Genomic DNA, 16,267 nt, shown 5'->3' with positions numbered 1-16,267 from the left:
ATTACAGTATTGATGTTGTTGATCTAACTGTACTTATTACAGTATTGATGTTGTTGATCTAACTGTACTTATTACAGTATTGATGTTGTTGATCTAACTGTACTTATTACAGTATTGATGTTGTTGATCTAACTGTACTTATTACAGTATTGATATTGATCTAACTGTACTTATTACAGTATTGATGTTGTTGATCTAACTGTACTTATTACAGTATTGATGTTGTTGATCTAACTGTACTTATTACAGTATTGATGTTGTTGATCTAACTGTACTTATTACAGTATTGATGTTGTTGATCTAACTGTACTTATTACAGTATTGATGTTGTTGATCTAACTGTACTTATTACAGTAGTGATGTTGTTGATCTAACTGTACTTATTACAGTATTGATGTTGTTGATCTAACTGTACTTATTACAGTATTGATGTTGTTGATCTAACTGTACTTATTACAGTATTGATGTTGTTGATCTAACTGTACTTATTACAGTATTGATGTTGTTGATCTAACTGTACTTATTACAGTATTGATGTTGTTGATCTAACTGTACTTATTACAGTATTGATGTTGTTGATCTAACTGTACTTATTACAGTATTGATGTTGTTGATCTAACTGTACTTATTACAGTATTGATGTTGTTGATCTAACTGTACTTATTACAGTATTGATGTTGTTGATCTAACTGTACTTATTACAGTATTGATGTTGTTGATCTAACTGTACTTATTACAGTATTGATGTTGTTGATCTAACTGTACTTATTACAGTATTGATGTTGTTGATCTAACTGTACTTATTACAGTATTGATGTTGTTGATCTAACTGTACTTATTACAGTATTGATGTTGTTGATCTAACTGTACTTATTACAGTATTGATGTTGTTGATCTAACTGTACTTATTACAGTATTGATGTTGTTGATATAACTGTACTTATTACAGTATTGATGTTGTTGATCTAACTGTACTTATTACAGTATTGATGTTGTTGATCTAACTGTACTTATTACAGTATTGATGTTGTTGATCTAACTGTACTTATTACAGTATTGATGTTGTTGATCTAACTGTACTTATTACAGTATTGATGTTGTTGATCTAACTGTACTTATTACAGTATTGATGTTGTTGATCTAACTGTACTTATTACAGTATTGATGTTGTTGATCTAACTGTACTTATTACAGTATTGATGTTGTTGATCTAACTGTACTTATTACAGTATTGATGTTGTTGATCTAACTGTACTTATTACAGTATTGATGTTGTTGATATAACTGTACTTATTACAGTATTGATGTTGTTGATCTAACTGTACTTATTACAGTATTGATTGTTGATCTAACTGTACTTATTACAGTATTGATGTTGTTAATATTACTGTACTTATTACAGTATTGATGTTGTTGATCTAACTGTACTTATTACAGTATTGATGTTGTTGATCTAACTGTACTTATTACAGTATTGATGTTGTTGATCTAACTGTACTTATTACAGTATTGATGTTGTTGATCTAACTGTACTTATTACAGTATTGATGTTGTTGATCTAACTGTACTTATTACAGTATTGATGTTGTTGATGTTACTGTACTTATTACAGTATTGATGTTGTTGATCTAACTGTAGTTATTACAGTATTGATGTTGTTAATATAACTGTACTTATTACAGTATTGATGTTGTTGATCTAACTGTACTTATTACAGTATTGATGTTGTTGATCTAACTGTACTTATTACAGTATTGATGTTGTTGATCTAACTGTACTTATTACAGTATTGATGTTGTTGATCTAACTGTACTTATTACAGTATTGATGTTGTTGATCTAACTGTACTTATTACAGTATTGATGTTGTTGATCTAACTGTACTTATTACAGTATTGATGTTGTTGATCTAACTGTACTTATTACAGTATTGATGTTGTTGATCTAACTGTACTTATTACAGTATTGATGTTGTTGATCTAACTGTACTTATTACAGTATTGATGTTGTTGATCTAACTGTACTTATTACAGTATTGATGTTGTTGATCTAACTGTACTTATTACAGTATTGATGTTGTTGATCTAACTGTACTTATTACAGTATTGATGTTGTTGATCTAACTGTACTTATTACAGTATTGATGTTGTTGATCTAACTGTACTTATTACAGTATTGATGTTGTTGATCTAACTGTACTTATTACAGTATTGATGTTGTTGATCTAACTGTACTTATTACAGTATTGATGTTGTTGATCTAACTGTACTTATTACAGTATTGATGTTGTTGATCTAACTGTACTTATTACAGTATTGATGTTGATCTAACTTACTTATTACAGTGATCTAACTGTACTTATTACAGTATTGATGTTGTTGATCTAACTGTACTTATTACAGTATTGATGTTGTTGATCTAACTGTACTTATTACAGTATTGATGTTGTTGATCTAACTGTACTTATTACAGTATTGATGTTGTTGATCTAACTGTACTTATTACAGTATTGATGTTGTTGATCTAACTGTACTTATTACAGTATTGATGTTGTTGATCTAACTGTACTTATTACAGTATTGATGTTGTTGATCTAACTGTACTTATTACAGTATTGATGTTGTTGATCTAACTGTACTTATTACAGTATTGATGTTGTTGATCTAACTGTACTTATTACAGTATTGATGTTGTTGATCTAACTGTACTTATTACAGTATTGATGTTGTTGATCTAACTGTACTTATTACAGTATTGATGTTGTTGATCTAACTGTACTTATTACAGTATTGATGTTGTTGATCTAACTGTACTTATTACAGTATTGATGTTGTTGATCTAACTGTACTTATTACAGTATTGATGTTGTTGATCTAACTGTACTTATTACAGTATTGATGTTGTTGATCTAACTGTACTTATTACAGTATTGATGTTGTTGATCTAACTGTACTTATTACAGTATTGATGTTGTTGATCTAACTGTACTTATTACAGTATTGATGTTGTTGATCTAACTGTACTTATTACAGTATTGATGTTGTTGATCTAACTGTACTTATTACAGTATTGATGTTGTTGATCTAACTGTACTTATTACAGTATTGATGTTGTTGATCTAACTGTACTTATTACAGTATTGATGTTGTTGATCTAACTGTACTTATTACAGTATTGATGTTGTTGATCTAACTGTACTTATTACAGTATTGATGTTGTTGATCTAACTGTACTTATTACAGTATTGATGTTGTTGATCTAACTGTACTTATTACAGTATTGATGTTGTTGATCTAACTGTACTTATTACAGTATTGATGTTGTTGATCTAACTGTACTTATTACAGTATTGATGTTGTTGATCTAACTGTACTTATTACAGTATTGATGTTGTTGATCTAACTGTACTTATTACAGTATTGATGTTGTTGATCTAACTGTACTTATTACAGTATTGATGTTGTTGATCTAACTGTACTTATTACAGTATTGATGTTGTTGATCTAACTGTACTTATTACAGTATTGATGTTGTTGATCTAACTGTACTTATTACAGTATTGATGTTGTTGATCTAACTGTACTTATTACAGTATTGATGTTGTTGATCTAACTGTACTTATTACAGTATTGATGTTGTTGATCTAACTGTACTTATTACAGTATTGATGTTGTTGATCTAACTGTACTTATTACAGTATTGATGTTGTTGATCTAACTGTACTTATTACAGTATTGATGTTGTTGATCTAACTGTACTTATTACAGTATTGATGTTGTTGATCTAACTGTACTTATTACAGTATTGATGTTGTTGATCTAACTGTACTTATTACAGTATTGATGTTGTTGATCTAACTGTACTTATTACAGTATTGATGTTGTTGATCTAACTGTACTTATTACAGTATTGATGTTGTTGATCTAACTGTACTTATTACAGTATTGATGTTGTTGATCTAACTGTACTTATTACAGTATTGATGTTGTTGATCTAACTGTACTTATTACAGTATTGATGTTGTTGATCTAACTGTACTTATTACAGTATTGATGTTGTTGATCTAACTGTACTTATTACAGTATTGATGTTGTTGATCTAACTGTACTTATTACAGTATTGATGTTGTTGATCTAACTGTACTTATTACAGTATTGATGTTGTTGATCTAACTGTACTTATTACAGTATTGATGTTGTTGATCTAACTGTACTTATTACAGTATTGATGTTGTTGATCTAACTGTACTTATTACAGTATTGATGTTGTTGATCTAACTGTACTTATTACAGTATTGATGTTGTTGATCTAACTGTACTTATTACAGTATTGATGTTGTTGATCTAACTGTACTTATTACAGTATTGATGTTGTTGATCTAACTGTACTTATTACAGTATTGATGTTGTTGATCTAACTGTACTTATTACAGTATTGATGTTGTTGATCTAACTGTACTTATTACAGTATTGATGTTGTTGATCTAACTGTACTTATTACAGTATTGATGTTGTTGATCTAACTGTACTTATTACAGTATTGATGTTGTTGATCTAACTGTACTTATTACAGTATTGATGTTGTTGATCTAACTGTACTTATTACAGTATTGATGTTGTTGATCTAACTGTACTTATTACAGTATTGATGTTGTTGATCTAACTGTACTTATTACAGTATTGATGTTGTTGATCTAACTGTACTTATTACAGTATTGATGTTGTTGATCTAACTGTACTTATTACAGTATTGATGTTGTTGATCTAACTGTACTTATTACAGTATTGATGTTGTTGATCTAACTGTACTTATTACAGTATTGATGTTGTTGATCTAACTGTACTTATTACAGTATTGATGTTGTTGATCTAACTGTACTTATTACAGTATTGATGTTGTTGATCTAACTGTACTTATTACAGTATTGATGTTGTTGATCTAACTGTACTTATTACAGTATTGATGTTGTTGATCTAACTGTACTTATTACAGTATTGATGTTGTTGATCTAACTGTACTTATTACAGTATTGATGTTGTTGATCTAACTGTACTTATTACAGTATTGATGTTGTTGATCTAACTGTACTTATTACAGTATTGATGTTGTTGATCTAACTGTACTTATTACAGTATTGATGTTGTTGATCTAACTGTACTTATTACAGTATTGATGTTGTTGATCTAACTGTACTTATTACAGTATTGATGTTGTTGATCTAACTGTACTTATTACAGTATGATGTTGTTGATCTAACTGTACTTATTACAGTATTGATGTTGTTGATCTAACTGTACTTATTACAGTATTGATGTTGTTGATCTAACTGTACTTATTACAGTATTGATGTTGTTGATCTAACTGTACTTATTACAGTATTGATGTTGTTGATCTAACTGTACTTATTACAGTAATGATGTTGTTGATCTAACTGTACTTATTACAATAGTGATATTTATCTAACTGTACTTATTACAGTATTGATGTTGTTGATCTAACTGTACTTATTACAGCATTGATGTTCTTGGTCTGACTGTACTTACTACAGTAATGATGTTGTTGATCTAACTGTACTTACTACAGTATTGATGTTGTTGATCTAACTGTACTTATTACAGTATTGATGTTGTTGATCTAACTGTACTTATTACAGTATTGATGTTGTTGATCTAACTGTACTTATTACAGTATTGATGTTGTTGATCTAACTGTACTTATTACAGTATTGATGTTGTTGATCTAACTGTACTTATTACAGTATTGATGTTGTTGATCTAACTGTACTTATTACAGTATTGATGTTGTTGATCTAACTGTACTTATTACAGTATTGATGTTGTTGATCTAACTGTACTTATTACAGTATTGATGTTGTTGATCTAACTGTTATTACTTATTACAGTATATTGATGTTGTTGATCTAACTGTACTTATTACAGTATTGATGTTGTTGATCTAACTGTACTTATTACAGTATTGATGTTGTTGATCTAACTGTACTTATTACAGTATTGATGTTGTTGATCTAACTGTACTTATTACAGTATTGATGTTGTTGATCTAACTGTACTTATTACAGTATTGATGTTGTTGATCTAACTGTACTTATTACAGTATTGATGTTGTTGATCTAACTGTACTTATTACAGTATTGATGTTGTTGATCTAACTGTACTTATTACAGTATTGATGTTGTTGATCTAACTGTACTTATTACAGTATTGATGTTGTTGATCTAACTGTACTTATTACAGTATTGATGTTGTTGATCTAACTGTACTTATTACAGTATTGATGTTGTTGATCTAACTGTACTTATTACAGTGATGATGTTGTTGACTTATTACAGTAACTTGTACTTATTACAGTATTGATGTTGTTGATCTAACTGTACTTATTACAGTATTGATGTTGTTGATCTAACTGTACTTATTACAGTATTGATGTTGTTGATCTAACTGTACTTATTACAGTATTGATGTTGTTGATCTAACTGTACTTATTACAGTATTGATGTTGTTGATCTAACTGTACTTATTACAGTATTGATGTTGTTGATCTAACTGTACTTATTACAGTATTGATGTTGTTGATCTAACTGTACTTATTACAGTATTGATGTTGTTGATCTAACTGTACTTATTACAGTATTGATGTTGTTGATCTAACTGTACTTATTACAGTATTGATGTTGTTGATCTAACTGTACTTATTACAGTATTGATGTTGTTGATCTAACTGTACTTATTACAGTATTGATGTTGTTGATCTAACTGTACTTATTACAGTATTGATGTTGTTGATCTAACTGTACTTATTACAGTATTGATGTTGTTGATCTAACTGTACTTATTACAGTATTGATGTTGTTGATCTAACTGTACTTATTACAGTATTGATGTTGTTGATCTAACTGTACTTATTACAGTATTGATGTTGTTGATCTAACTGTACTTATTACAGTATTGATGTTGTTGATCTAACTGTACTTATTACAGTATTGATGTTGTTGATCTAACTGTACTTATTACAGTATTGATGTTGTTGATCTAACTGTACTTATTACAGTATTGATGTTGTTGATCTAACTGTACTTATTACAGTATTGATGTTGTTGATCTAACTGTACTTATTACAGTATTGATGTTGTTGATCTAACTGTACTTATTACAGTATTGATGTTGTTGATCTAACTGTACTTATTACAGTATTGATGTTGTTGATCTAACTGTACTTATTACAGTATTGATGTTGTTGATCTAACTGTACTTATTACAGTATTGATGTTGTTGATCTAACTGTACTTATTACAGTATTGATGTTGTTGATCTAACTGTACTTATTACAGTATTGATGTTGTTGATCTAACTGTACTTATTACAGTATTGATGTTGTTGATCTAACTGTACTTATTACAGTATTGATGTTGTTGATCTAACTGTACTTATTACAGTATTGATGTTGTTGATCTAACTGTACTTATTACAGTATTGATGTTGTTGATCTAACTGTACTTATTACAGTATTGATGTTGTTGATCTAACTGTACTTATTACAGTATTGATGTTGTTGATCTAACTGTACTTATTACAGTATTGATGTTGTTGATCTAACTGTACTTATTACAGTATTGATGTTGTTGATCTAACTGTACTTATTACAGTATTGATGTTGTTGATCTAACTGTACTTATTACAGTATTGATGTTGTTGATCTAACTGTACTTATTACAGTATTGATGTTGTTGATCTAACTGTACTTATTACAGTATTGATGTTGTTGATCTAACTGTACTTATTACAGTATTGATGTTGTTGATCTAACTGTACTTATTACAGTATTGATGTTGTTGATCTAACTGTACTTATTACAGTATTGATGTTGTTGATCTAACTGTACTTATTACAGTATTGATGTTGTTGATCTAACTGTACTTATTACAGTATTGATGTTGTTGATCTAACTGTACTTATTACAGTATTGATGTTGTTGATCTAACTGTACTTATTACAGTATTGATGTTGTTGATCTAACTGTACTTATTACAGTATTGATGTTGTTGATCTAACTGTACTTATTACAGTATTGATGTTGTTGATCTAACTGTACTTATTACAGTATTGATGTTGTTGATCTAACTGTACTTATTACAGTATTGATGTTGTTGATCTAACTGTACTTATTACAGTATTGATGTTGTTGATCTAACTGTACTTATTACAGTATTGATGTTGTTGATCTAACTGTACTTATTACAGTATTGATGTTGTTGATCTAACTGTACTTATTACAGTATTGATGTTGTTGATCTAACTGTACTTATTACAGTATTGATGTTGTTGATCTAACTGTACTTATTACAGTATTGATGTTGTTGATCTAACTGTACTTATTACAGTATTGATGTTGTTGATCTAACTGTACTTATTACAGTATTGATGTTGTTGATCTAACTGTACTTATTACAGTATTGATGTTGTTGATCTAACTGTACTTATTACAGTATTGATGTTGTTGATCTAACTGTACTTATTACAGTATTGATGTTGTTGATCTAACTGTACTTATTACAGTATTGATGTTGTTGATCTAACTGTACTTATTACAGTATTGATGTTGTTGATCTAACTGTACTTATTACAGTATTGATGTTGTTGATCTAACTGTACTTATTACAGTATTGATGTTGTTGATCTAACTGTACTTATTACAGTATTGATGTTGTTGATCTAACTGTACTTATTACAGTATTGATGTTGTTGATCTAACTGTACTTATTACAGTATTGATGTTGTTGATCTAACTGTACTTATTACAGTATTGATGTTGTTGATCTAACTGTACTTATTACAGTATTGATGTTGTTGATCTAACTGTACTTATTACAGTATTGATGTTGTTGATCTAACTGTACTTATTACAGTATTGATGTTGTTGATCTAACTGTACTTATTACAGTATTGATGTTGTTGATCTAACTGTACTTATTACAGTATTGATGTTGTTGATCTAACTGTACTTATTACAGTATTGATGTTGTTGATCTAACTGTACTTATTACAGTATTGATGTTGTTGATCTAACTGTACTTATTACAGTATTGATGTTGTTGATCTAACTGTACTTATTACAGTATTGATGTTGTTGATCTAACTGTACTTATTACAGTATTGATGTTGTTGATCTAACTGTACTTATTACAGTATTGATGTTGTTGATCTAACTGTACTTATTACAGTATTGATGTTGTTGATCTAACTGTACTTATTACAGTATTGATGTTGTTGATCTAACTGTACTTATTACAGTATTGATGTTGTTGATCTAACTGTACTTATTACAGTATTGATGTTGTTGATCTAACTGTACTTATTACAGTATTGATGTTGTTGATCTAACTGTACTTATTACAGTATTGATGTTGTTGATCTAACTGTACTTATTACAGTATTGATGTTGTTGATCTAACTGTACTTATTACAGTATTGATGTTGTTGATCTAACTGTACTTATTATACAGTATTGATGTTGTTGATCTAACTGTACTTATTATTACAGTATTGATGTTGTTGATCTAACTGTACTTATTACAGTATTGATGTTGTTGATCTAACTGTACTTATTACAGTATTGATGTTGTTGATCTAACTGTACTTATTACAGTATTGATGTTGTTGATCTAACTGTACTTATTACAGTATTGATGTTGTTGATCTAACTGTACTTATTACAGTATTGATGTTGTTGATCTAACTGTACTTATTACAGTATTGATGTTGTTGATCTAACTGTACTTATTACAGTATTGATGTTGTTGATCTAACTGTACTTATTACAGTATTGATGTTGTTGATCTAACTGTACTTATTACAGTATTGATGTTGTTGATCTAACTGTACTTATTACAGTATTGATGTTGTTGATCTAACTGTACTTATTACAGTATTGATGTTGTTGATCTAACTGTACTTATTACAGTATTGATGTTGTTGATCTAACTGTACTTATTACAGTATTGATGTTGTTGATCTTACTGTACTTATTACAGTATTGATGTTGTTGATATAACTGTACTTATTACAGTATTGATGTTGTTGATCTAACTGTACTTATTACAGTATTGATGTTGTTGATCTAACTGTACTTATTACAGTATTGATGTTGTTGATCTAACTGTACTTATTACAGTATTGATGTTGTTGATCTAACTGTACTTATTACAGTATTGATGTTGTTGATCTAACTGTACTTATTACAGTATTGATGTTGTTGATCTAACTGTACTTATTACAGTATTGATGTTGTTGATCTAACTGTACTTATTACAGTATTGATGTTGTTGATCTAACTGTACTTATTACAGTATTGATGTTGTTGATCTAACTGTACTTATTACAGTATTGATGTTGTTGATCTAACTGTACTTATTACAGTATTGATGTTGTTGATCTAACTGTACTTATTACAGTATTGATGTTGTTGATCTAACTGTACTTATTACAGTATTGATGTTGTTGATCTAACTGTACTTATTACAGTATTGATGTTGTTGATCTAACTGTACTTATTACAGTATTGATGTTGTTGATCTAACTGTACTTATTACAGTATTGATGTTGTTGATCTAACTGTACTTATTACAGTATTGATGTTGTTGATCTAACTGTACTTATTACAGTATTGATGTTGTTGATCTAACTGTACTTATTACAGTATTGATGTTGTTGATCTAACTGTACTTATTACAGTATTGATGTTGTTGATCTAACTGTACTTATTACAGTATTGATGTTGTTGATCTAACTGTACTTATTACAGTATTGATGTTGTTGATCTAACTGTACTTATTACAGTATTGATGTTGTTCTATCTAACTGTGTTTATTACAGTATTGATGTTGTTGATCTAACTGTACTTATTACAGTATTGATGTTGTTGATGATAACTGTACTTATTACAGTATTGATGTTGTTGATCTAACTGTACTTATTACAGTATTGATGTTGTTGATCTAACTGTACTTATTACAGTATTGATGTTGTTGATCTAACTGTACTTATTACAGTATTGATGTTGTTGATCTAACTGTACTTATTACAGTATTGATGTTGTTGATCTAACTGTACTTATTACAGTATTGATGTTGTTGATCTAACTGTACTTATTACAGTATTGATGTTGTTGATCTAACTGTACTTATTACAGTATTGATGTTGTTGATCTAACTGTACTTATTACAGTATTGATGTTGTTGATCTAACTGTACTTATTACAGTATTGATGTTGTTGATCTAACTGTACTTATTACAGTATTGATGTTGTTGATCTAACTGTACTTATTACAGTATTGATGTTGTTGATCTAACTGTACTTATTACAGTATTGATGTTGTTGATCTAACTGTACTTATTACAGTATTGATGTTGTTGATCTAACTGTACTTATTACAGTATTGATGTTGTTGATCTAACTGTACTTATTACAGTATTGATGTTGTTGATCTAACTGTACTTATTACAGTATTGATGTTGTTGATCTAACTGTACTTATTACAGTATTGATGTTGTTGATCTAACTGTACTTATTACAGTATTGATGTTGTTGATCTAACTGTACTTATTACAGTATTGATGTTGTTGATCTAACTGTACTTATTACAGTATTGATGTTGTTGATCTAACTGTACTTATTACAGTATTGATGTTGTTGATCTAACTGTACTTATTACAGTATTGATGTTGTTGATCTAACTGTACTTATTACAGTATTGATGTTGTTGATCTAACTGTACTTATTACAGTATTGATGTTGTTGATCTAACTGTACTTATTACAGTATTGATGTTGTTGATCTAACTGTACTTATTACAGTATTGATGTTGTTGATCTAACTGTACTTATTACAGTATTGATGTTGTTGATCTAACTGTACTTATTACAGTATTGATGTTGTTGATCTAACTGTACTTATTACAGTATTGATGTTGTTGATCTAACTGTACTTATTACAGTATTGATGTTGTTGATCTAACTGTACTTATTACAGTATTAACTGTACTTATGTATTGATGTTGTTGATCTAACTGTACTTATTACAGTATTGATGTTGTTGATCTAACTGTACTTATTACAGTATTGTTGATCTAACTGTACTTATTACAGTAATGTTGTTGATCTAACTGTACTTATTACAGTATTGATGTTGTTGATCTAACTGTACTTATTACAGTAGTGATGTTGTTATCTAACTGTACTTATTAAAGTATTGATGTTGTTGATCTAACTGTACTTATTACAGTATTGATGTTGTTGATCTAACTGTACTTATTACAGTATTGATGTTGTTGATCTGTACTGTACTTATTACAGTATTGATGTTGTTGATCTAACTGTACTTATTACAGTATTGATGTTGTTGATCTAACTGTACTTATTACAGTATTGATGTTGTTGATCTAACTGTACTTATTACAGTATTGATGTTGTTGATCTAACTGTACTTATTACAGTATTGATGTTGTTGATCTAACTGTACTTATTACAGTATTGATGTTGTTGATCTAACTGTACTTATTACAGTATTGATGTTGTTGATCTAACTGTACTTATTACAGTATTGATGTTGTTGATCTAACTGTACTTATTACAGTATTGATGTTGTTGATCTAACTGTACTTATTACAGTATTGATGTTGTTGATCTAACTGTACTTATTACAGTATTGATGTTGTTGATCTAACTGTACTTATTACAGTATTGATGTTGTTGATCTAACTGTACTTATTACAGTATTGATGTTGTTGATCTAACTGTACTTACTACAGTAATGATGTTGTTGATCTAACTGTACTTATTACAATAGTGATATTGTTGATCTAACTGAATTTATTACAGTATTGATGTTGTTGATCTTACTATACTTATTATATTAGTGTTATTGTTGATATAATTGTGCTTATTACAATATTGATATTGATCTAACTGTACTTATTACAGTATTGATGTTGTTGATCTTACTATACTTATTATATTAGTGATATTGTTGATATAATTGTGCTTATTACAATATTGATATTGATCTAACTGTACTAATTACAGTAGTGATGTTGTTCATCTAACTGTACTTATTACAGTATTGATATTTTTGATCTAACTGTACTTATTACAGTACTAATATTGTTGATCTAACTGTACTTATTACAGTATTGATGTTGTTGATCTAACTGTACTTATTAGAGTAGTGATGTTGTTGATCTAACTGTACTTATTACATGACTGATATTGTTCACCTAACTGTACTTATTACATTAGTGATGTTGTTGATATAACTGTGCTTATTACAGTATTGATATTGTTGATCTAACTGTACTTATTACAGTACTGATATTGTTGATCTAACTGTACTTATTACAGTACTAATATTGTTGATCTAACTGTACTTATTAGAGTAGTGATGTTGTTGATCTAATTGTACTTATTACAGTACTGATATTGTTGATCTAACTGTACTTATTACAGTATTGATGTTGTTGATCTTAATGTACTTATTACATTAGTGATGTTGTTGATATAACTGTGCTTATTACAATATTGATATTGATCTAACTGTACTTATTACAGTACTGATGTTGTTGATCTAATTGTACTTATTACAGTACTGATATTGTTGATCTAACTGTACTTATTACAGTATTGATGTTGTTGATCTTACTCTACTTATTACATTAGTGATGTTGTTCATATAACAGTGCTTATTACAATATTGATATTGATCTAACTGTACTTATTACAGTACTGATATTGTTGATATAACTGTACTTATTACAGTATTGATATTACTGATCTAACTATACATATTACAGTATTGATTTTGTTGATGTAACTGTACTTATTACAGTATTGATGTTGTTGATCTAACTGTACTTATTACAGTATTGATGTTGTTGATCTAACTGTACTTATTACAGTATTGATGTTGTTGATCTAACTGTACTTATTACAGTATTGATGTTGTTGATCTAACTGTACTTATTACAGTAGTAATGTTGTTGATCTAACTGTACTTATTACAGTATTGATGTTGTTGATCTAACTGTACTTACTACAGTATTGATGTTGTTGATCTAACTGTACTTATTACAGTATTGATGTTGTTGATCTAACTGTACTTATTACAGTATTGATGTTGTTGATCTAACTGTACTTATTACAGTATTGATGTTGTTGATCTAACTGTACTTATTACAGTATTGATGTTGTTGATCTAACTGTACTTATTACAGTATTGATGTTGTTGATCTAACTGTACTTATTACAGTATTGATGTTGTTGATCTAACTGTACTTATTACAGTATTGATGTTGTTGATCTAACTGTACTTATTACAGTATTGATGTTGTTGATCTAACTGTACTTATTACAGTATTGATGTTGTTGATCTAACTGTACTTATTACAGTATTGATGTTGTTGATCTAACTGTACTTATTACAGTATTGATGTTGTTGATCTAACTGTACTTATTACAGTATTGATGTTGTTGATCTAACTGTACTTATTACAGTATTGATGTTGTTGATCTAACTGTACTTATTACAGTATTGATGTTGTTGATCTAACTGTACTTATTACAGTATTGATGTTGTTGATCTAACTGTACTTATTACAGTATTGATGTTGTTGATCTAACTGTACTTATTACAGTATTGATGTTGTTGATCTAACTGTACTTATTACAGTATTGATGTTGTTGATCTAACTGTACTTATTACAGTATTGATGTTGTTGATCTAACTGTACTTATTACAGTATTGATGTTGTTGATCTAACTGTACTTATTACAGTATTGATGTTGTTGATCTAACTGTACTTATTACAGTATTGATGTTGTTGATCTAACTGTACTTATTACAGTATTGATGTTGTTGATCTAACTGTACTTATTACAGTATTGATGTTGTTGATCTAACTGTACTTATTACAGTATTGATGTTGTTGATCTAACTGTACTTATTACAGTATTGATGTTGTTGATCTAACTGTACTTATTACAGTATTGATGTTGTTGATCTAACTGTACTTATTACAGTATTGATGTTGTTGATCTAACTGTACTTATTACAGTATTGATGTTGTTGATCTAACTGTACTTATTACAGTATTGATGTTGTTGATCTAACTGTACTTATTACAGTATTGATGTTGTTGATCTAACTGTACTTATTACAGTATTGATGTTGTTGATCTAACTGTACTTATTACAGTATTGATGTTGTTGATCTAACTGTACTTATTACAGTATTGATGTTGTTGATCTAACTGTACTTATTACAGTATTGATGTTGTTGATCTAACTGTACTTATTACAGTATTGATGTTGTTGATCTAACTGTACTTATTACAGTATTGATGTTGTTGATCTAACTGTACTTATTACAGTATTGATGTTGTTGATCTAACTGTACTTATTACAGTATTGATGTTGTTGATCTAACTGTACTTATTACAGTATTGATGTTGTTGATCTAACTGTACTTATTACAGTATTGATGTTGTTGATCTAACTGTACTTATTACAGTATTGATGTTGTTGATCTAACTGTACTTATTACAGTATTGATGTTGTTGATCTAACTGTACTTATTACAGTATTGATGTTGTTGATCTAACTGTACTTATTACAGTATTGATGTTGTTGATCTAACTGTACTTATTACAGTATTGATGTTGTTGATCTAACTGTACTTATTACAGTATTGATGTTGTTGATCTAACTGTACTTATTACAGTATTGATGTTGTTGATCTAACTGTACTTATTACAGTATTGATGTTGTTGATCTAACTGTACTTATTACAGTATTGATGTTGTTGATCTAACTGTACTTATTACAGTATTGATGTTGTTGATCTAACTGTACTTATTACAGTATTGATGTTGTTGATCTAACTGTACTTATTACAGTATTGATGTTGTTGATCTAACTGTACTTATTACAGTATTGATGTTGTTGATCTAACTGTACTTATTACAGTATTGATGTTGTTGATCTAACTGTACTTATTACAGTATTGATGTTGTTGATCTAACTGTACTTATTACAGTATTGATGTTGTTGATCTAACTGTACTTATTACAGTATTGATGTTGTTGATCTAACTGTACTTATTACAGTATTGATGTTGTTGATCTAACTGTACTTATTACAGTATTGATGTTGTTGATCTAACTGTACTTATTACAGTATTGATGTTGTTGATCTAACTGTACT

This window comes from Tachypleus tridentatus, chromosome 6, assembly GCF_004210375.1.
Source record: "Tachypleus tridentatus isolate NWPU-2018 chromosome 6, ASM421037v1, whole genome shotgun sequence".
Classification (NCBI taxonomy): Eukaryota; Metazoa; Arthropoda; class Merostomata; order Xiphosura; family Limulidae; genus Tachypleus; species Tachypleus tridentatus.
The sequence above is the reverse complement of the archived record's forward strand: the minus strand, read 5'-3'. Positions refer to the sequence as shown.